The sequence below is a fragment of the Eufriesea mexicana genome, unplaced genomic scaffold, assembly GCF_001483705.2.
Source record: "Eufriesea mexicana isolate 0111107269 unplaced genomic scaffold, ASM148370v2 scaffold3953, whole genome shotgun sequence".
In the NCBI taxonomy this organism is placed as follows: Eukaryota; Metazoa; Arthropoda; class Insecta; order Hymenoptera; family Apidae; genus Eufriesea; species Eufriesea mexicana.
The window spans coordinates 148,090-172,038 of NW_016911957.1; the positions used below are offsets into that span (position 1 = coordinate 148,090).

Genomic DNA, 23,949 nt, shown 5'->3' on the forward strand with positions numbered 1-23,949 from the left:
GCAGGAATGATAAGACAACTTCGCAGGAGTCGCTTTTCTACCGGGTGTTCAAATAAATATTTCATCCAGAACCTCCCAACAGACTAGTACCTCACGTGCCAAAACAATGCGTGGGGGTCCTTCCCCACGGTCATTACGGTCGTACTGACGCAGGTATTCTCCGAATTTTTAAATTCTTTGTGGGAATCCCCCCTTTCCCTAGGGATGGTATATATGGGGATTATGGGGGTTTGGTGGTTCCTAAGTGCCACCGATTAGTATCCCGATGGCAGATAGAAGGGACACAAGGAAAAGGGATGCGTTTCGTCCCGGGCCTGCTAGCGGACTCATCAGTAAGGCTTTCTTCTAGCAGGTCCTGCCTTAGACTGGGATACTATTAGAAGGACGGGAAGTTACATATATAGGATTTGGAGGTTTTTCCATGGACTTGCGAGAAAGTCCTCGAATTCGAAATCCATCTAGTGGCGAGAGTGAGAATGATGGTCGCTAAAAATTAAAAACAATTACAATATTAACAGTCTTAATATAACTTAACTACGTCTGTTACCATCGTATAATTGGAGCAACCCACCCGTCAAATTCACGTGTTCGGTAAATCTAGTGTTAATATTTAATAATATTCTAACAAGCGAATAGAAAGTAATCCATTTTACATGTCATGTCATGACACTCACGTCAACAGAATTACTCATAATTCCCCTTACGAATTGATTGCAATTATACGTTAAATAAATAAATAAAAGAAGAAGAAAATATCTTTGGCCAATAGGGGTCACTGCTTGTGATCGTGGAAGTGTCAGCGAAGTTAGTCTAGCCGTGAGGATGTAAACACGCTGTGCCACCTCTTCTGGAGCGCACTATACGAATTGCAGCATATTTCACGGTACCCCATCGCATCTCTGTATACACCCGATGTATCGAAACGACGAGTCAATTCGTTTCTCGCGCTTAAAAGGTTACGGGATTAATACGGGGTCCGCGTGTACACGCGGCGCGTCGTCGATATCGGCCGGCCGTTGATATACCGTATGGTGGCGCCGATTGAATTCGATAACCCGGACGTTTAATCCAGATTTCAGCCGGCGTCTGATGGGCCGAAATGAACTTTCAGCCGATTGATCCCGGAATTAGTTCGATGAAGAACCTCCGTGCGCATTTCCAGCTGTCTGGCCTGCTTTAATATCGCTTATTATCGATCCCCTTTACCGACCGATCGATACGGCACCGACGCTGATGCCCGGCTGTCCCGCTAGGTGCGTCCGTTGCGCCGGCAAAACGCTGTTTGTCCGAGGGAACGCGCTGGTCCGGACAAAGGAGAGACGGTGCAATCGGAACGAACCGAGTCTAGCGGAGAAGTAGGTCGATATTGTTCGATAAAATCTTTCTTCCATATACAGCTCCGGTTTCATTGCAACCAGTCCGAGGCTTCGCTGGCTTTGCAATTTATTACAAGTCCAGTTTCGTGGCCAACTACGTAGTATACTTTGCGCCGTTTTGAGGTTAGGTTCGGAGAATGAAATTGGTGAACGCGGGCAGACTTTCGCTACTTGCCGAGTACTCGAGAAGTACTTTTCGAGTAGTTTCGATACGTGTTAGGAAGTTTCCTTTTTTTTTCTCTCCTTTATTTTGTAGTTTATTCGATGCCAGGAGCGTAGAATTTCTGGGCCGCACTGGGTGCACCGAATTGGTCCGCGTGGACTTGCGAAGCGGAGGGTCTCGAGTCCATCGACTCAAAGCTAGTCCGTGTTAACACCTGTGCTCGTGTCCGCGATCTTTCGATGTCTCAACGACTTCTAATGTCTCGTGACATTAGTGCGCGATGTCGGCGGTACGCCATTGGCCACTAGTATGCCATTGGTCGCGCAGACGATTGCGCGTGTCTATGTACACGGAGCGAAATTGAGCGTGAAAATGAGTACTGCCGCGGTGTCCAGGTGGCGCTGTCTCGAGTACACTGGCCAGCATACTTGCACATACTTCTCGAGTACTTGCAACGGGTATTAGTACATTTTTCTTAACTTCACATCCGTTTCATCGCTGCGGGGTAATTGACTATTAGATTTTCTTTGCATTTCCTCGCGAGTTAGCGAGAATCTGCTCTAGGATTAAATGGGTTTGTATTCCCACGAGGAATTTCAAATTCCGCTACCCCAATTTCCTGTTAAATCTCTTCCGAGTTCCAAAATTCGAGCGCTTTTTATACTACCTCATTCTGTACCCCATAAAAATTCCACTAAATTTTTAAATAAAAGAAGTGGAGGGGGGAATGGATTATTTTATTTTCCACTTCCACTCGATTGGAAAAAATAATTCCATAATACGATTTGTATAATCCGAAGGAAAAGGGGAAAGTCTGGAAGAATCCATTCGGAAATTTCGAACAAAGGAAACTGTTGCTGTCGCGAGACGTATTTTCTCAGAGACCCGTGACGAAAATTCCAGGCGCATTTCCACCGGAACCCCTGTGTTTTCGTGGCTGGTGGCACTCGATGAAATTAAAGCGTTAATTGCAACGCGGGTCGCGCGGTGAAAATGAAGTGGCAATTACGCCGCATCGGTCAGCGAAATGTTTCCGACACTTTTTAATTTTCTCCTCTCATGCTCCCTCCCTTCTACCCCCTTTTAGTCCTCTTTCGCTCTTTGTCCTTATTCCTCCCTTACCCCGACTCCACTCTCTCCTCTCCCTGCTAAACGCACGAAGGAAATCGATTCATCGGTCGGTGAGAGAAAAAAGAAGAGAGGGAGAGGGGGAGAGAGAGAGAGAGAGAGAGAGAGAGAGAGAGAGAGAGGGAAGGAAGAGAGACGGAGACAAGGGAAGCCAAAGAGTCGACTGTCGAAAACGAAATACAACCGAGGATCGACGGCCAATTAGACTGATTTATTATTTTAATTGGGCCGTTTAATTGGCCATCTGATTAGTCGCTAGCCGACGTGATTCGAAAGTAACGGGGAACCAGTTCGAACCTTCTAATCGATACGTCCACACGGTTACACCTACCCAGACTGCACACGCTTGCGTACTTCCGGTTCCACGCACCCGTTCGCGTCTCCTCGTTTGATCGGTGCATTCGATTATTTGCGATTCCAACAGCGGCAGCTTCGACAGGCAGGGATTTTAATTCGCCAAAGCGAAATGGCGGGAAATCGTTGATTTTGAATTTTAAACGACAGCCACGTATCGACATCGACGAATTTTAAACTGGCTTGCTATATCGTTGCATTACACGAGCCGTTCACTGCACAAATCGATTAACCCCACTTTTTGAAAAATCTTAAATTTAAGTGTCAAAGCACTTGATACAGTCAGAACATTTTATATTTATAATAACTTTCCCCGATAATTAAGATTAACACCGTTAAACGACAAAAATTTGTTGGACACTGAATAATAAATAATTTATTTCAGAGGTCGCTTTGATTAACTCCGTACTCTAATGTAAATCGTTGCAATGATGCAACTCTAATGCACTAGCAAGCCATGAATGATAACGGTGAATCTTTTAGTGCAGTCTTATCGGAATTTAAGCAAAATTTAGTAAAATTTAAATTTATTACTTTTTTCTCTTGCCAAACCGATTGACTCTTCCAGTAACGTAAAAATAGTGACATTACTAACGATTGCCTTTTGGCTATTTTTTCTTATAAATTTTATACGCCGTTAGATGAAAGTTGCATTTGTATTTATGCATTCCACGATATTTATTTCGATTTAAATTATAAAGGAAATTTTAAAAAACGATATACATTATATCATCGCGTTTCCCCACTTTTTGTTTTATGGAGTTAATCAGTTTCTGCAGTGAACGGCTCATATATTTATTCTGGGTATGTTCTGCATTGTACGTGGTGTCCAAAAATTCACGGAGGAAATAATTTTTATAGAAATCACAGGTTTTTGATTAAATATTGTAAATATTGTTCGACAATGAAGACGCGTTATTCTTTCGCGTAGCACTCCATTTTTGACAACCCTGAATTGTCAACTGTCTCGGTGTCTTTATTTTCTGTTGGCAATACTTTATCGCACAAATGGCGCGAAATTCAAATCTTGTGTGAATTTTGGAGCATTGAGTCCTAACACTGATCATAATGTATATTAAATTCACTCTGGTATCACTAAAATAGTAGCGACTTGATGTCAAATTTCCCTGTCAATAACGGCGACTTGAAGTTAAATAACAAATAAAAGCCTCTAACCCCTTGATATACAAATAAAACAAAGTTTGATGCGTTCGAAAAATACTATTTAATAATATACTACATGACATCCGTCAGAAACAGTTCTTGACGTCTCGGAGACGTCAAAGTCAACAATGGTACACGAACGTCTCTCAGACGTCATTGTACGTGAACCAGTCAATACAATTAATATGTCTCCATCTAAGAACACGTGAAATTATCTGCAAGTCACCACCATTGATGAGGAGTCAATGTGACATCGAATCACCATTATGGATAGAGTCAATTCGACATCGCGTTATGACCAGTGCTACGAAAACAGTGGTCACCACTGGAAGGTAGAAGCCGTCAGAGAAACGATTCACGGCCAGCCTGCCACGAGACTACTCCACCGATAAATCGAGCCGCTTCCCATCGCCGTGATTTACCCGAGACCGCCGGAGATGGCCAATATTACGCGGGTATAATAACAACGCGACGCAACAACAACACCGTGCCCAACCTCCGTATAATAATACCCGGCCTGACGCTGAATCGGGTCCGCACGCGTTGCTGCACTCCCGACGTGCGCGCGCATCCTACGTCTAGCCCCATATGTACTCGCAATCTCGTCCGCAGACGCTCGTGTCGTGTGCACAAGTGCACGCACTCCGGCGCATCCACCACGACCTCGCGTTGTCTGCATGTATAGCCGTGTGTCTGCGTGTAACTTGGAGGGTCTACGGCGCGTATAATGTAGCCTTCGAACAATGCGAGGAACTAGCGGCCCATTATAACCGGAGGGTATTGTACCGGATGTCTCGAGCCGCGCACGATGTCCCCGACGAAAGCGGCCTGCAGCACACCGCGCTTCGCACCCACGCACACGTAGACGGCGGCACTGACGCGTCGCCTCGCGCATGCGCGTCATTACGGTTCCCTCTATACGGCCATAGCAGGGCCATGTGCGCGCAACATGCTCCGTCAATCGGGCGATCCTGGAGTAGAGAATGTGCGCGTTTTTCGGAATTTTTCGCGACGAAGGTGTTTACTCGATCATTTTGAAAATTGCGAGGTTTTATTAGGTAACTATAAGGGTCTAACAAGAATTTTTTTTATGGTTTAAAGCAGTCGCAGTTTGAAGTTACAGGAGTATACATGTAGTGCTTTTATGAGGAGATTTGAAACTGGCGAGGGTTGTAATTTTTCCCTATTTCACCGAAACAGGAATACGAACGATATTATTACTGTTGATGAGCTTAGTTAGTCGATGATTTTTTCATTGTTAGATGTTAAATTAATTTTAGGTCGTCGAGAATTGGGTGTGTTTTCAAGGTATATGAAAGCTTGATTTAATCTCGATTCGACTTGGGGATCTGTATTATGTAAGGCACTGAGCACGCGGAAAGAAATCGGGGATTACACGCCGTCCTTGAAAGTTTGAGGGTTAAGGGGTAGGAGTTGAGGAGGCTTATGGATTCTTGACCTACTCTGGTCATCTTTCGGCGTCTTTTCCGTTGTTACGTGGTAGGCAAGGAAGGGAGATTTTCAGCTGGATTTTTGGGATTATGCTTTTTATGGGCTGGGAGTGCCTGGTGTTACGGTGGATTTGGATGTGGCTTGTGTTGGGTTGTTGGCTACCGATTTCAACTATCTTTTGTAGGATGATAAAGTACATGATACTAATGACGCTTGTAAAATACTAGCCATGGTTACTTGGCAATTTTAAGGATATAGTTGATTTAAAAATAGGTCCCAGGTTCTTAATTAAAGTCAGCTATTTGCGGTGGTAGATATTTACTGATATTTCAGACATGTCATTGGGAACATGTAATCGTTCTACGAGAGATGATCCAAATTGGTACAAAGAGTCTCCAATATGAACTATTATGATCTGATGGTCATACAGAGGTAATTGTAAAGATTTTGTCAAGTTTCTTGTTTGAGGTTTGACTGAAACACCATAGATATAAGAATTAGATTCTGGATTAGCACTAATGGTAATAATATAGATGCAGTGATAGGACACCGAGAATAATATGCTGCCAATATCGTAGCCGTGGCAACGGCGGCGTAATATCAGAGAAGCAGTAATCACATAATAGTAGTATACAATAGTGCTACAGATACCAACATAATCACGATACTGACAATAGTAATAACATCGATAGCACAGAATACTAACATAATAACCCTACATAAAATATGTAACTATAATATATCACTGAAACTATACAATTTTCAAAAACACAGATTCCATTTCCATAACAGGACTACACTGTAGTCAATGATTATAAAAATGGCCCGAGCCATATACGCGTTGTTACAAAATATTAAATTTTTATTTTACTCCCTTTCAATTTTGACACACACCACTTTCATAATTACCAACACATATCAAGCCATACGTCAGGAGCATAAAAGCATGGTGGTTACGAAATATTAAATTTTTATTTTACTCCTTTGCAATTTCGCACAGACCACTTTCATAATTACCAATACATATGGGACGACATAATAACAATAATCCACGAAACACTGTCCAACAAAGAGAACACCGGAGAGAAACACGAAGGTTCCAACCCCGTATTAAAACATTCACTTTCCTGCTTTTTCTTCCACCCTCGAATTACTGCATTAACAAGAAATAAACACAGGCCTTCCGCCAATGTCCCGGGTACAGTGTATTCCGGTAATTTTAGGATTCCATTACACGGATAACGAGTTTTGAAAATCGATCGACCGCCCGGCCCGGAAGGCCGGGGGCAATTGCTTATTCAATAGCTGGTCGTTGCGCGGCCATTCAAAGCAATCCCTCGAGTAATTCGCGTTCTCGTAATTCAGACGTGTACACAAGAGCGGCGGGAGGCGCGAGAAACTCGTTAAACTTGGAAAAAAAATAAACGCGACACTGGCGACACCGCGTACCCCTACTCCGTGGCGCCCCCTCTGTCGCCGTTCCCGTTTCTCGCGGCGCAAGTAGCAATCGGGGTCGAGCCGTTTCCAGACACGGAGAAATCGGTGCCGTTTGTTGCCACGACGAAACAGATGTTCCTGCCGGCGATTTTTCTCCCTGATATCGCGCCGCGTTTAATTTCGACCAATGCCTTTCCGGGGTTGCGTCTTCCTCGTGAAAAATGCCCCCCGGTTTTGACTCCGCTTCGCCCAAACTTCCCTCTCCTCGCGTGATTTCTCTTCACCCTTATCTCGTCCGAATCGTTCCCCAAGATTGCAGTTTTATGAAGCAACATCGAGGCTTATGATCTTCGTGTTAGTCGTACGTTAGGTTAGGCTTAGACTTAATCTGGCTTCGAAAAATCAATTTTATATATATATACGGAGACGTCGTTTCGTGTACCATTGTTGACATTCACGTCTCAGAGACGTGAAGAACTATTTCTGACGAATGTTGTGTAGTATATTATCAACCCTTTGCACTCGACGATTTTTTGGCTAAAGAAGAGTAGAAATTCAAAGATTCTCTACTAAAAAACTGACGATACTTTTTTCAGCAGTAAATAAAGAATTGTATAATAATAGAATTGTATAATTATTTGATTTCGATACCTCGTACACTGTTACATTACCATTTAATCATATCAGTCACCATTTAATCAGATTCTAAAGATCGACGTTAATTAATATATCAAATTTAAAATTACCTAACGATGTGTTGAATGTCGAAGAAAAATAATTTTACATCTTAATTTGCATATGATTTCTCATTTACCATTTTAAAAATATCGTCGACTCTATGACTGAAGGTCTAAGAATTACTATTCTTCTGTAACGAAAAAGTCGTCGAGTGCAAAGGGTTAAATAGTATTTTTCGAACGCATCAAATACTGTTTTATTTGTGTAATATTATTTGTAACATAAACTTGAAACGCATATTTTTCGAATTGGCCGATGGTTGAGAGGCTAGTTGCACACTATAGAATTCAATTCCAACTCCTGTTTGGAGTTACAGTTCACGTGGCTCGGAGTTGCCAAGCACGAATTATGGGTAACGGTATTAAAGCGACATCTGACGGTAACACATGTAACTAGCGAAAAGTCGTAAGACAGGAGGTTAAGGCGAGCGTGTAACACAGCGACACCGTGTCACGATACCGTGTTACACGAAGGTGTACAACAGCGCCCCGACATCGCGTGACAACATGGCGAAACGACGAAAGTGGCTCCAACTCGTGGTCGCGAGGCGAGAATGTTCCGTTGCACCGGGCTTGATTAATGACCCCCCGCGAACGGATAACCGATTTTAGGGGAAGCCTCTACTTGACCGGATCCTCGCAGACTCGATTAATCACGGGTACATAGGAGTGCACTGATTCGACGAAAGGAATCTCGCCTGTTGCCAGATTTTCTATTTTCCGGATGGCTCGAGGTGGAATCGATGGTCTCTGGTCTGTTGGGGCAGAGAGATATTCGAAAAGATTCGGTATAGGCTTCGGGAAAGGTAATTTTGGAAGTTTGGGGATTTAAAAATTTGGAAGCTGGAAATTAAAAAATTTAAGAATTCGAGAGTTTGAGTATTTCGGAATTTCAGAACTTAAAAATTTGGAAGTTTGAGAGTCTGAAATTCTGAATATTTGAGAACTTGGAAGTTATAAACTAAGAATTTTGAAATTTAAGCGCTTGAGAATTCGAAGATTTGAAAGTTCGAGTGTTTGATAATCTGAAAATTCGAAATGGTAGTACTTCCAATCTTCATAAAATGAAATTATGTAATCCAAAAGTTCGATAAATGGGAAATTAATAATGTCGAGAAACTGAGGATTGTTAACGTATAAATTAAAAAATTCGAAATTTCCAGAATATTTATTTACCATTTGTTATACTTAATTCTACTGTATTAACTTACCAAATTGAAGTAACTTCAACATACTTCCCTTTCTTCAATGTAATTCGATGTATCTGTCCCTAGTTAATTCTATTGCCGCACAAAGCCCAATTCATCGGAGCGTCGTAATAAAAAGCAACAAAATCACGGAATTCCGAGTTGAAACATGGGAAATTCACGTTTGACATGTTCGTACCTCCGGGGACAATGGTTCGTTTGTACCACTTGAAATATTATTTTACTCGATCCCCTTCCGAGCCAGCTTGTTTGTTGGCGGTCGCGACTACGCGAATATATACACACGGCACACTGTAAATTTGATTATTTATCATCGCGTACTGTCCCGTGTTAAAGTTCATTAAACATTGACACTGGTCGGGGCACGCTCTTTCGTGGACATTTTCCGCTCGGCGAGATCGAGAATTACCATTTCCCGTTTTTAAATTTCCAATTTGATTTATCGATTGTCCGATACGTTTATACGCAACAGAAAATATTCGCTGATATCAGTCAGGCGATACCTATCTCTTCATTCCACGCTAGTTTATCTCTGCATTTATCATCACGCCATTCCCCGTCCAAATAAAATGCGAAATCGGAGGCACCCGCGACTCTAAGTAACTCACTAGCGCCACCACAGCTCGTAACTACAACGGGAGCTCATCGTGCATAGCGTTGAATTATTTCTTAATTTTACCGACATAATCACGGAATATTGCTTATGGAAATTACAAAATTTAATAATCAGACTAGGGAAAATAGGGAAAGTAAGAAAATAAATCAGCGATGCATAAACGAAAAATGTAAAAATCGAAAGACCATACTATTCGGTATTACTCAATCGACTATCATCCTGTATGCTCGACCACTCGCATTAACACTAAAACTACCGACCTTTAGTGGGTACCTAACTATATAACATGCACAGATTATAGTAATTAACAGCGATACGATGAATATGAGTGAATATATTGATTACAGTTCTTTCTTAATACGAGATGATACCAATTTTATTCTTAAAGCAGGTGTATGTGTTCGATGATTGCAAAACGGAAAATTCTGGGACCAGTCATTTTCACTGGCTTGGTAGTTCTAGTGTTAACGCCATCTGTCGTCTAAAACGGCAACTTTACATTGGAATTCCCAGAAATTCGACAGCTGATATCATCGCGAAACTAAAATCTGGTAAGACGGAATTCGAATTGCCCAATTCAACCATAACCTAGTCTGAACGATGGTGTTCGATAATAGAGTTTGATAATGGCGTTTTTGCACGCGCGGTAAGGCACCGCGCAATGTGGGAATTCCCCACGGGGCAATAGGGAGTTCCGCCGCGCAGAATGGGCCGGTAGTTGGCGACTTAATCCGCCCGGTGTGTTGGCGCTGCCGGCGCGTCATAAAGTTTCGAAACGCGTTTTAGGAGGTCAAGACGGATCTCCCTCGGCAGACCCATTATCCGTTGCGTTTCGCACGCGTGTCCGGCCTAATTGCGCCGCGTTTTCGCGAAACAGGCCTGTTCCCGCCGACGCCGCGGGAATATGCCATTGTTTCATCCCGAGATCCCGCGATTTTATGGCCGATTTCCGTGAAAGAGGCACGCGATGTGACTGCGAAACAAGGCTCGGGTTAACCACCGTGCGATTCATGGTCTTCGAATGGCTTGGAGTTTGAACGATTGGTGACTGGGGCCTGGGAAACGAGGAATTTATGGTCGGTGAACGAGTGGTTTTATCATTGGAATTTATAGTAATCGGTTTTGGTACTGTTTTAAGTAGATTGTGGGATTTGGAGTACAATTGGGACTTAGTTTCGGTTATTATGACGCGAGGATGATGATTATCGTGGTTTTAAGTAATTCACGCTGTTGCTGCTTCTGCTAGGTTATGCGATAATGGTCTTTTAGTTGGTATAGTTCGTGGATATTGAACAAATATTTTGTATTAGCTTGTATTAGTTACTATGACATTGGAATATTTGTCTATTTGATTTTCCCATTGCGGTTTAGGGTACTTGATATTATCTGTGCTTCAGTTAGGTTAATATTATATATTATGTTAGCAAATATTTCGATTAATTTATAGTAATCATTGTAACACTGGAATATTTGGCGATGGAATTTTTCGTTGTTAAAGTTCAGCGCAATTTTTAGTTCAATTTAAGTTTCATATTGGTACTGTTGTATAATGTGGTATGAATATAATTATCACTGTAATCTTGATCTTCGCTAATCTATACTAAAGGCTAAAGAATTTGTTCACATATAGTCACTCGGTTTACACAGTAGCATCTAGTGCCTGTCTCGAATCTGCAGCGTTCAGGGTCGCTACCCCCACTCCTCCACGTAAAATCAATCCTACGAATATTGCCATCTATTTCTCTCCCTCTCCTGCAGTTTAATATTCAATTTTCTAATTTTCTCCTTACCTTCTAACTAGTCCCAGTATATACCATGAAATTAAAATATTTTAACCAATATGGACGATTTCGATCCTCGCTTCCCAATTTTCTTCTCACCTCCCAACCGAATTATAGCATATACTATAAAATAAAAGTATTTTAAATATGTTAACCAATAAAATTAAAATTCTTTATTTTCCTTTTCACCTTTTAATCAAATCCATTATACATTACAAAGCTAGAAGATTTTGACCAATAAAAGTAATTTCACACGGGAAAACAAGTGAGCATGAACGATAGTGATCAAAAAATTCCTCTCCGATGCTCGTTCATCGCTTCAGCGTGAATGGCTCGTTTAATTAGCGGGCACAGCGCTGTCAGCCCGGACCGCGGCCGCAAATGGCAATATTTTCAGCAGAGACCGCAATTGCTACTAATTTCATTCACCATCTCCCGGCCTCGTATTAATTTTCCACTGCGAACGAAACATCCAACCGACACGGAATTTATTCCGTTCCGGACAGGAAACACCGTTAATTTCGCTCATCGCCTTCGGCTCTTACGTTCGGACCTGTCAGTTGTCCGTTCGTTGCACGTGGTCGCTAATTTCGTCCCCGAATGACGTTCCACGTACAATCCGCTATTCTGACTTTCCTTTGGACCGCGAATTCGCTAATTCTGGCCTCTTCGACCCTATATATGGTCCCAAATCGAGTGGGAGACTTTTATTTCTCTATTATCCGCGTCACGTGACACGTGGATACTCGGGTCACCCGGCCACCACTTTGATTAGTCCCTACTAAGGGTCATCAAATCAGCCCTGAGACCATGGTCATATTGGTCCAATTTGTTTAACGAGACAGACCACTATGACATAACCTCTATCGTTTTCTTCAAAAATTCGTAGAAAATATTCGGAAAAAGGAAACTATGGGAGGTCCTCCCCCACCATCATTTGATGTCAGTTGGTCGCAGTCTTCCGTCGTCGTTTACGGCGTAGCTAGAAGGAACGATAGGAAGAGGAAGGGATGCGTTTCGTCCCGGGCCTGCTAGCGAACTCATCGGTAAGGCTAGCGGGCCCTGCCTTAGACATTGAGATACTATTACTACTATACTAAGGCCGGGAAGTTATATATTGTAGTATCGCAGGATTTCCACCTCGTGTATAGGTAACTTTAGGTTAGAAAGTCACCCAGGGTTCGAGGGCCAGGTCGGTCGGAAAAACCCCGTCGATACCTCAGGCCCTTAGCATGACCATATTTGGTCATGTTGGGGCAGGCTTATGGGGAATATATAAAGAAGGCAAAAATAGTTAGCGGGCAGTTGTTGCGTAGTTTTCGAGGAGTCTTTAGAACGGAGTTGTATAAAAATTAGTATAAGTTGTTAGTCGTTTAGTTGTATTTGTGTTGTGGTAATCAAGCTGTAATCTCAAGTTGTAGTTGTAATAGTTGATCTATCTATATTCGTAGACTTTATGGCAACCATCCATTATTATTAATTGATAAATAGAGTACTATTATTTACCACCACCCAAGTCTCTACAATATATAGGAATTAGAGGTTTTCCGAGGACTTGCGAGAAAGTCCTCGAAGTCGGAATCCACCTAGCGGTGAGGCTGAGAATGATGGTCGCTACAAAACCCGTATCAATTTTTCACAGACCCTGGTTATTCTATTGTAAATGTAGAGTCTGTGAAAGAGGTGTTAATTCTATTGTAAAGCCTTCCCGCTTTCATCACCAGTCACACGACACCCTGTATATAGGAAGTTTTATAAAACAGTTTTCTTTCTTTTTCACGTAATAGTGCTAGCATATGCTTCAAGTCGAGGCAAGGAAAGTATCATAACCGAGGACAGAGAGTTCAGAACGGGGTGTATGCGAGCCACGTAGCACGAAACGTGTTAACGACTGTCCACGGTATTCTTTTAGCCCCATCTGCAACTTTAATAGGTTGCCGACGTTTTATACAGCGCATGATCGTATTCGAAATGGCCGGATTCTGGGTAAAAATAACGAAGTCGGTCTATCTATAGTTCATCGGTCAAGGTTTTCAGCACCGTTGGTCCAAGCGGGAATTAGGACGCTGAACGGCCATTTTGTCTGACAGCTTGCGCATTATATTTGCCTGGGGTCTGACCCGAACGTCTTAATCCCCTGTTCGCTGAAGGCAGGTTCCCAACGATCTCGTGGCACTTCCGAGAAAAGATGGGCGGAACTGTGTCGACTAATTCAGCGATTTAAAAAGGTAATTGGGTCATTTGTGCTGATTAAACCAGGCTAACGAATCGCATGCAGTATTTAAATCCACGTCTAAATCGAGCAAATTGATATAAATTTCGTTCGGAACGAGTAATTTTACCAATTCAAACGAATTCTTTCAGACGTAGACATTTTTGCAAGCATATATCGGGTGTCCAAAAATTCACGAAAGGAGTAATTTTGATAGAAAACACAGATTTGTAATTAATGATTATAAATATTTCTCGATAATGAAAACACGTTGTTTCTTCGCTAATTACAGGTTACAAGTATACTATATTTAAACTAGTAAAGTATACTTAAATATTATACCTTGTCTCTGATAATATATTTTGTAACCTCGAATTATTGTCGAATAATTGACGAGTATCGAAATTCGTTAATTGGAGAAATTATACAGCTGATAATTTCTAATTGCACTTCAGTGGCTGCGATCGTAGATACTTGTCGATTTAACCGGAACGGAGTATAGTCAGGATCAGTGGTGGAATTAAAATAGACTATATCGAAAGACCCTCTGGTGGCGAATAATTGAATTATCATGACGTCCGTATCTATCTCGCGTTTTAACGTCGCGAGTAACGAGCGTCCATAAAGGTGGAGCCACTGTACACAGCCTGGCTCCCTCTGTGCGGCAACTCCGGGAGATAGAGACGAACAGATTCTCACGGGAAGCAATCACACCCGCTAATACCTATTTCTCACGGATGACGCGGAGTTCGCGTTATCTGGCCGATGTTTCTATCCTGCAGCAACTCGAACAGAATGGGGAAAGGTCCCTAAGCTCCCGGGCTTAGCTCGGACCAGAGCTGCCATAAAGTCTATCTCTCGTGTCGCTCTCTTGACCCCAAACGACGCCAATTCGCCCCTTGACGGATTCAGAAACATCACCGAGCTCTTCGTACACGTGTTCCCTTCTTTGGGAGAGAAGGAAATCGTGGGAGACGGTATTGTAGAAATGATTGATAAATCTTTGGGACTTCTTTGAGAGAGGATTATATATTTTGTTGCTGTTTTAATTCTTTCAATGTTGTCTCTGTTTCTATTGGATCATCGAATTATTAAGTTCGTCGTACATTTCCTGATAGGGAATATCAAGGAAAGTCGTTTCAGTCGTTTAATTCTGACCCACGAGCGTACATGTGCGGGAGTGGGGGAGCGACCTTGGGCAGTCGATTGATTTCAAGCGAGCTATAGATCGCTAAACAGAGTCTGCACCTCCACATGCACTTTTTGTAATTAGAAAAAGGTATACTGTTTAAAGAAATTGCAAATATAATTAAATTCATAGTAGATTATTAATATAAACATATGGTAATTAAATTAATATAAATAGAAATATATATAAAGAGAAGTTTTAATTAATTTAAAAAACAAATTATATTGTTGTAATATTAAACAATTAAAATAAAATATGTTTCATAAAGACTATATCACTGGACTTACCTTTCTCTGTAGTTTCAATACATAGTATATACTACTATCTAAAAGTCACAAGATAATTCTTGTTTCCTATGAGAAAGTGCAGTTTTCCCATCTTCCTTTACCACTAATAATATACTGCGCGGCGTTTGTCAAACACAGTTCCTGACGTCTCGGAGACGTCAAAGTCTACAATGGCCCATGAAATGAACGACGTCTCTCAGACGTCATTGTATATCAGGGAACTAATACCAACACACCGCTACCGAATCATTTTTCTCGCTGAACAGTTAGAAATAACTCGAAAGTCATGGTACCCTATACGTACACGAACATACGTATATTTTTAAATACATATATATCTATTAATCATCGAGCCTGTTAAACGATCGCCAGCAGGTATTGATTTATCCTCGGACCAGCCAGCGAATTCGTTCGCATGACCGAGTCAATTTCTGGGTCCACTGGAAACGCTTCCGGTGCTAACGACGCCCAACCATAGGCTGTCTATCATCGATTTCCACGAGCTGGTGAGGAAAAAATGAAACTCCACCGATTCCCATCGACGGATTAGCATAGTCGTTCCCGTGATCGATGGCGCCCTCTACTCGCGGCGAAACCGGAAGCGGACGTTAATTATCGCCGCTTTGCCACTCGTTTCGCCCTCTTTCTCCCCACTTGCGCCTAAATCCACCCTGAACTTCGGATTCCGTCGGAAAGATTCGGTCCACTCGAAGATTCCGAGCCGAACTTCCAAGATTCCTCTTCGCTCGTCGATTTCGGGTAACGAGATTGGGCTAACAGGATAATTGTTTGGACTTGTTTGGACTCCGAGGGAATTGCTTCACTTAGGGGTAGTTGGTCTAACAGCGAACTGGATCGAGTCTTTCTGCCGATTTATTTAGCCTCGGATGAGGGAATCGGTTTCTTGGCTGAGCCAGCTCGGGAAGGACTTACTATAGATTTTATGGGTTTTAGGGGAGAGAGTAAGTCGTAAGTCATAGTGATTAATTTCGAGAATTTCTTGCAAGGTTTAGTGTTCCAGAAATATGACACTGAAATTATTAACACTCGGATTGTCATGTTTAAACAAAATTCTGTGTTTTTGGTGGATTATAGTGAATGTCAGTGAATTATATATTAACTCTTTGCACTCGAGAGACGAAATTTAGTTGCCATTTAATCGGGTGTTAAATATCGATGTTAATTAATATATGAAATTTAAAATATAATATATTAGCTAACGATGCGTGGAATGTTGAAATGAAATAATTCTACGTCTTAGTTTGTATGCGATTTTGTATTTACTGTTTTAGAAACATCATGACAGAAAATCTTCGAATTATTATTATAGATCGCTGAATGCAAGAGGGTATTCTTGTAACTTCGACCAATAAAATTTTCCTAAATTGTATTTTCCTAAATTCTTTAGGATTCTTCTTTATGGAAACCGTGATAAGTTTTGACATTTATTTATACATAAAGAGTATCTCCAATTTTTTCTTAACGAAATTAGTAACAATTGTAGAAATTATATAGATATGGGTAGCTATAGGTAGCTATAGGTAAATCGTGTGTTTAAAAACGAGCTCGAATTATCGAAAATTTTCGATAATTTCATCGATGATGTCATCGAGTCTGGTCGAGAGCTTAAAATATTTTCAGTCGAATACAGTGACACTAGTTTTTCCAATATTTTCTCAATAGACCAAAATTTGCTTCATTTTCTTCTTTTTAATTGGTACCCAATTTAACATCCCTTATACTTATATTATCCCACATTATATCTAAAGAGCTATAGTAATTTTCAATAATTTCATCGATAATGTCATCGAATTTGGTCGAAAGCTTAAAATATTTTCAGTCGAATACAGTGTCACCGATTTTTTCAAATATTTTCTCAATAGACCAAACTTTGAATTATTTTCTTCTTTTTAATTCGTATCCAATTTAAAATCCCATACATTTATATTATCCTATATTATATCTAAAGAGCTATAGTAATTTTCGATAATTTGTGTCATCGAGTTTTGTCGAAACCTTAAAATGTTTTCAGTCGAGTTCAGTGATACTGATTTTTCCAATATTTTCTCTATAGACCAAAATTTTAATTATTTTCTTCTTTTTAATTGGTACCCAATTTAACGTCCCCTTATACGCTATATTATTTAAAGAGCTATAGTAATTTTAGATAAGGTCACCCTATTTGGTCTGAAAACTTTTTGCCAGAGTCGATACTATGCTGGAATGTGCGAGAATTCTGTTACCCAAGAATCAAAGTCGCGGTTACCCGATAGCAGCCCGTTTTGCCTAATTTCGACGAAGGTCCTTGGCCACTGGTAACATACTAATTCGTCTCTTTTCCCAGCAGGTGGCAAAATCCAGAGGGAATTGGAGCGCGCAACGCGGGACCAGTTGGTAAGTAATTTGCTGAATCCTATTAGAGTAACACCCGTGAAACTCCGGCCAACGACACGCGTTGCTTCTTTTTCCCTCGTCGAGGCTCGCGTGCCAGCCTCGAGGACACGTAACTGTGGTCTGTCGATGCTTTGCAAAGTAATTAACTTTTGCGCGGGTGTACAAATTGACCGACTACCCGAGACAATGTTACTTCGCGAGTAGGATGACTTTGCAGATTTTTTGTCCCTTTCCCCCGCATTCTTTTTCCGTAGTTTGGGTGAAACATGGGCGGAGAAGAGAGTTCGAAGGTGGAGAGAAATGTACCAGGTGGTTAGGGTTGTTGGGTGTGTTCGGCTTTATGGTTTGGAAGAAACTGAAAAAGACGGAGAATAGGTATAATTTGGATATTGTAAATCGGGAATTAGTATTGCAGATGTTAAACGAGAGATCGAACAGTTTTGACGAAGTCTAGGGAATTTTTGGAACTTGCTATAGCGTTCTTCGTAAAATGTTTTTATTTCCGGATTTTACGATTTTAGTTAAAAGATGGAAAATAGGTACAATTTGGATATTTTAGATGTTGAACGAAAGATCGAGGAGTTTGACGAAGTCTAGGGAATTTTTGGAACTTGCTATAGCGTTCTTCGTAAAATATTTTTATTTTGGATTTTACGATTTTAGTTAAAAGATGGACAATAGGTACAATTTGGATATTTTAGATGTTGAACGAAAGATGGAGGAGTTTGACGAAGTCTAGGGAATTTTTGGAACTTGCTATAGCGTTCTTCGTAAAATATTTTTATTTTGGATTTTACGATTTTAGTTACTAAGATTCGATCGTGTTTTGGTTAACAATTATGCATTTCTAAAGAATCGTGGTAATTTATAAATTATCTAATTACTAATTAGAAATTATTAATTATTAGATTAGAACTCGTCAAATGTGTAAGGCTCTAAAAATATTATATTTGCAAATTGTCAAATTTCCAATGTATCCAATACAAAATTTAAAAATGTGGAAACTTATAATTCCTCGAACTATTAAATTTGGGAGATCGAGAAATTTTGACGAAATCTAGGGAATTTATGGAACTTGTTATAGTCAGTCTTCTTAGTAAAATATTTTTATTTTTGAATTTTACGAGTTTAGTTATTAAAATTCGATCGTGTTTTAGTTAACAATTATGCAGTTCTAAGGAATCGTGGCAATTTCTAAATTACCTAATTACTAATCAGAAATTATTAATTATTAGATTAGAACTCGTCAAATGTGTAAGGCTCTAAAAATATTAAATTGCAAATTGTCAAATTTCCAATATATCCACTACAAAATTACAAAATTTGAAAACTCGTAAATTCCAAAATTCAGCTAAGAGCAGCTCTAAACTCAAACCTCGAATTATTAAATTTCATTGTAAAAACTCGCGAATTTCAAAACTGCAATCCACTAAACGCAAAATCAGGAAACGTAGAACCTCGGAAATTCCAAGGTACCGAATCCACGAACCTGCAAAATCCGCCTCATTTCCCCTCTGAAAACAGCCACGCACAGCCGAAACAAAACCCAGTAAAAAAAGAAAAAAAGAAAAAAAAGAAATCCAAGAATGACCAAACCCTATACGTTCATATTACCCAGCCAACCTCTGTCCTCCGGCAGCCAGAACAGTGGCTCCGCGTAGCGGTGGTTGGGGCAGAAATTTTCAATATCCACCCTGCGAAATTTATGCGAGCCAGCGTAGAACGGCCCTCTGTGTCTCTCCACGGATTCCAGTTCGGAAAAAATCGCCGTACCAACTTCCATTCGCCGTCCCGACCCTCCCGTAATCCACTTACAAGTTTTCCCTTTTCTTCTTGCCGAATCGACGCCTGCGAAGTCTCGGTTCGTGCCGGCGAATGGGATTTCTCTCTCCTTTTTCCTCCCTTTTTTCCTCATACTGGTGTTCGCGTATCGGTGCAAATATTAGATGGCTGTTCTGATAGGTTTCCAGGGAAGAAGCCGAGGTGTACGCGTGTGCCTGTTCCGTATCCAGAATTCGTCGCACGCTCCTGGGCCTCGTCTCCCAGGGTACTACTTTGTTTGGAGAACTCGGCTTCCGTCTGTTCTCGCGAATATTCGGCTGAGAAAAAGGTGTACGGTGCGTGGGACGTTTCTTTGGGGATGAACCGTGACGAGCTGCAGAGGATGAAGGCTATAGATGCGATGGGACTTTGGCATTTGTATCAGGGGACTGTGTATTTCGCAGAGAGGTCTAGTTGCGTAGGCTTGGTGTGTATGGTTCTGTCGATTTCACTGTGTACTCGTGTATCTTGTCAAAAGATGGTCGAGTCGAGCGTGCAATAGTGCTAAGGTCTAAGGTGGCTAGAGATGAGAGGGGTAATGTGGGTTTGATGTAGTCCTTGGTCAGGGAATGCCTTGATCGTCGATTGTGATGATGAGTGTAGAGTTTGAGGTTGAAGGATTCGTATGGGGAATGTAGATTGTTGGTCTTATTGATTTTGTGAAACTAACGAGGTCGTTTTTCATATTAGAATTCGGGAAATATGGTAGTGGAATGTAGGAAAATAATTGATGGACCTGTCTTGCTCGTTAGCGATAGACGGGCCTCATTGGCAAATATTGACAAATGGATCGCGATAACTTTGTGTTCGTGTAAACTTTCGATCGTTTCATAAATGATCCTAAGTGAAGAGAACCTTGAGGACGAAGCCTCCACGCGTGAGGAGTCATCAGAATAAGTTCGGAGTTCAGTTCAGAGACACTCTGGCAGTTAAGATGGGACTACAGTGCGAAATAAACCTTCTTCGAGGCAAGCTTTTCAGTTTTTGACCCGTGTTCCTTCGTATCTCCTTTATCACAGACTCCATTTTCTTTTTTTTTGTTAAGGTACCTTCGTACCTTATTCGGAAGGTACTCCGCCCCTTACGGGAGGGGACGGGGTTAAACCCCCACGGTGGCTATCTTTACCGCGCTGGGGAGCTCTGGGATCTCTCGCGACGGTGACTGGTGTCCCCCGCGGTATGCCCAAATTTTGGGCCCAAATCCGCCGAAAATAAAGCCATAGATATACGACGATACCACAGACTTTACATAGTAATGCTAATAAGCTTAAGTAGCTACAACTATAGCTATAAGTATAGCTGTCAAAGGTGGCACGGGTCCTCTAACAACCCCTAACTGCTATGACAGGTGTCACTGTTCAAAAACTAGGAAAAATCGACACGAGTCGTTCGAAATTGTCCTGTTTCATGTATTGAGCTGTTGGTCGAGTACGTTCTATAGACAAGATTCACCTAGTGAGGTCAGTTCATATCCTCTGAAGTCGTTTTTGAAGATTAACCTGGCTACCCTAGATGTTCCTAGAGGTTGTCTCCTTGCTCCAATTATCCTCGTGGTCAGTGTCCATCCAGTAGCGAGTTTCTCGAAAATCATTTCAGGCAGAAGACTGTCTAGCTTCTGTGGACGATCCTGGAGGTCCTCCTCTGGCTCCAATTAGTTCCACGGACATCAGTTCTCATCCGTTCCGGATCACTGGCGGGAAGAATAATCTGTCGTTCCTTCCGGCTATATCTTCCTCGAGTATGCTCTACCGTGATGAAAGTGGGAGCTGGAAAAATTTCCACGTCCGGAGAAACAATCTTAGCGAGAGGTGGGGACACTAGAAGAGTCCTAGCAATAAAAGGATCTAAGATTCCGAGGAATAAAGGCTTCCAACGGTGAGGAATAACTGGAACACGATAAAAGGAGACATCCTAACTGGGAGACATCATTGTTGTGTTCCTAAATAAAGACTGGAAGATGCTGAAAAATGAATTTGGATGAGGAAGGAAGCTGTGAAAGCATAGGAAAGATAGGAAGCCTTAGGGTTTTAACTATTGGTGCATAAATAGTGCGACTTCAAAATAAGTATTCTAGGAATGAAATAAAAATGGCACGAGATTTCAAGGATAAAAATTTCAGCAATCAGAATAAAAATAGCATAACAAGTTTAAAAATAGTTACTTCAGAAATGAGATAAGAAGTATTCCAAGCACCTCAGGATAAGAATTGTAAAAATAAAAATAAAAACAGTAGTACTGGACTAAAATTGGTACTTCAGCAATGGAATAGAAATAGTCCAACCTCTCTACATCAGAATTTTAGCAATAAAAATAAAAGTAATTGCACAGGATTAGAAATGGTACTTTAACAGTGAAATGAAAAATAGCTCAAGGTCTCAAACATTTGAATAATCTACCCCCAACACTGTAGTGACAAAATACTAAAAAATTCCTAAGAAGAAGATTTGAAAAATTAAAAATGGCGCTTGGGTAGCAAGAAAGAAGTGGAATAAATTGAGGAAGCTGCGGGAAAGCAATCGTCGAAAACCACCTCTTCGAAAAGGCAGCTGTCCCACCGAAAATCTTCAACGAACCGTACAAAGGCCAAGATCCAATCCAAAGTACTCTTCCACTCGAAGAAACCTCAACCTCTCGAGCCCATAATCTCTCTCGAGTGATTCGTTCGGTCTGCTCGAACGGAGCCCCGTCGAACCTCTCTCATTCCATCAGCTTGGTATTCCGTAAACGTTATCACGTGTGAATTCGTCGACCGTGTCAAGTGTGCGTCTTCGGTGCCGTACGTGAAGCTACTGCGGAAACGAGCCTCGTGTTAGAGGCCGTTGTTTCGTCACGTTCGACCTTTCCTGGACGACGAGTCGACACGGACTCGCACCACGATTTTCCACGTTTCCACCCGTCGATTAAACCAGCTTCGCCTTCCTCCCTTGCCCTCCTATTACCCCTGTGATTTTTCCAGTTCGTAGCATACTTTATGAAACGTTTCCTATAACCGAAAGAAATTTGTAAACTGGGTGTAGGTATATAGGTTAGGTTATGTTGTCTAGTTAGGAAGATCGTAAAAACAATGTTTGAAGGAAGATGCATTAAAGACTTCTTACATTTTCGCTAAATATCGCGTTTTAGTATGGATTGTAGTGTTTTAGTAACAAAAATTTGGTTAGTTTGCTATGTTTGATCAATTGGGAACGTGAGTTTGTCTCGCAGAACAAGGCTGCGCCATCTGCTGCGAAAAGCTGGTACTACCCAATCCAATAGCGTAGTTATACTACATATACTGTTATATTATACAAGAATTAGACTATGTTAAAGTACTATACTAATCTATAGCTATACTATTTTTATGTTATTATTGCCAAGTCCAAAAATTAATAGCAGAAAAGAAAGGAAAAATATAAAATCCTATAAACGTGTAGCGGCCGTAGTTCACACCGTCACCGCTAGATGGACACTTCCATAAATACAAATTCCTAACCTACGTAATTATCCTTAGCACGACGGCCTACAGGATACCTGTCGTCAGCACCTAGGAACCACAGATCTTCCATAAACCCCATGGAGGGTGAGAGGGACGTTATAGACATCCATACTTGCAATAGGATCGAAATACCACGATACTGCGAGACCAGTGTTCAACCGATAATTAAAAATCTCTTGACATATACGTGAAACTAGTGTGTGCCCTGGTAACAATTTACTCCTAAAAGGATACATTCCAACATCATACCGTGCCAGACATTTTTAATCTTATTCTGAATTTTTCCCGGAAGAGGCGGAATATCGGTGTGCAGGAGAGAAGACCTTCCCGTTCTATATGGGGAAATTTCCCTAGCTTCGAGGAGACTAAGGAACGAAACTAGGTGTACGAGCTTTAGCTTCGTTATAAGTAATAGGGGATTGCAGGCTGACGGGGGACCCTTCCGGGAATGGCTGTGTAACCGAGGCGAAGGAAGGATGCTGTAGGAAGGGAGATGAAACAAGTTAGAGACTATATCGGAGGAAATTTCGGAAAAGAGACAATTCGGGAAGATTATATTAGGATGACAAATAGAGCGGAAGGTTGGGAATATCTTCCTATTGTTCCGCCGATAAATCTCCGGCTTTATGGCCACGGTTCCTTCGAGTCTCCGGAAAAATGGCTACGGAACAGGTCAGGGTCCGTTCGTAAAACTTGCGAAGTAGAGAGTCCGATGAAAGTAACGCGTAACGAAAAATAATAAAAAATAAAAGGAAAAAGAAAAGGGAAAATGTCCAAGCTGGCTCGTAAACTGTCTCGACGACAAACCCATAAAAATGGTCCTGCGCCGTTGAGAATTCAATTTTCGATTTCCAATAGGCCAAGAATCGTTTCGACGTTGCTTTTTTTTTATCGCTCATAGAGAAGAAAAAGGGGGAGGTCGAGAGGGAGAGGGGAATATCGATAGAACGGCGGAATTATGGAGCAAATCGAATCTGTTTGGATTTGTTATTGTCTGGAGGCGTTCCCTGACTCGATCGCGACGCGACGCAACGCGTCGAGGGCCATGAAATAAAATAAAAAGGGACTCGCGAGAGTAATACAAAGCCAGACGAAGAGAGAAAGAGAAAGAGAAAGAAAAAAATAAAAAAAAAAACAGTGAGAGAGAGGGAAAGA

The 23,949-nt window shown here is 41.4% G+C and overlaps 1 long non-coding RNA gene across 2 annotated transcripts in view; it reads left to right on the plus strand.

Moving 5' to 3' along the window:
* Positions 1–23,949, plus strand: part of LOC108551394 (uncharacterized) — a 147,720-nt gene that overhangs the window by 81,850 nt on the left and 41,921 nt on the right. Inside the window, exon 3 of one of the 2 annotated variants that reach the window (XR_001890477.1) lies at positions 17,449–17,498. This is a non-coding gene — a long non-coding RNA (uncharacterized LOC108551394). The remainder of the gene's footprint in view (positions 1–17,448; positions 17,499–23,949) is intronic. The other variant, XR_001890476.1, reaches the window with a different exon arrangement.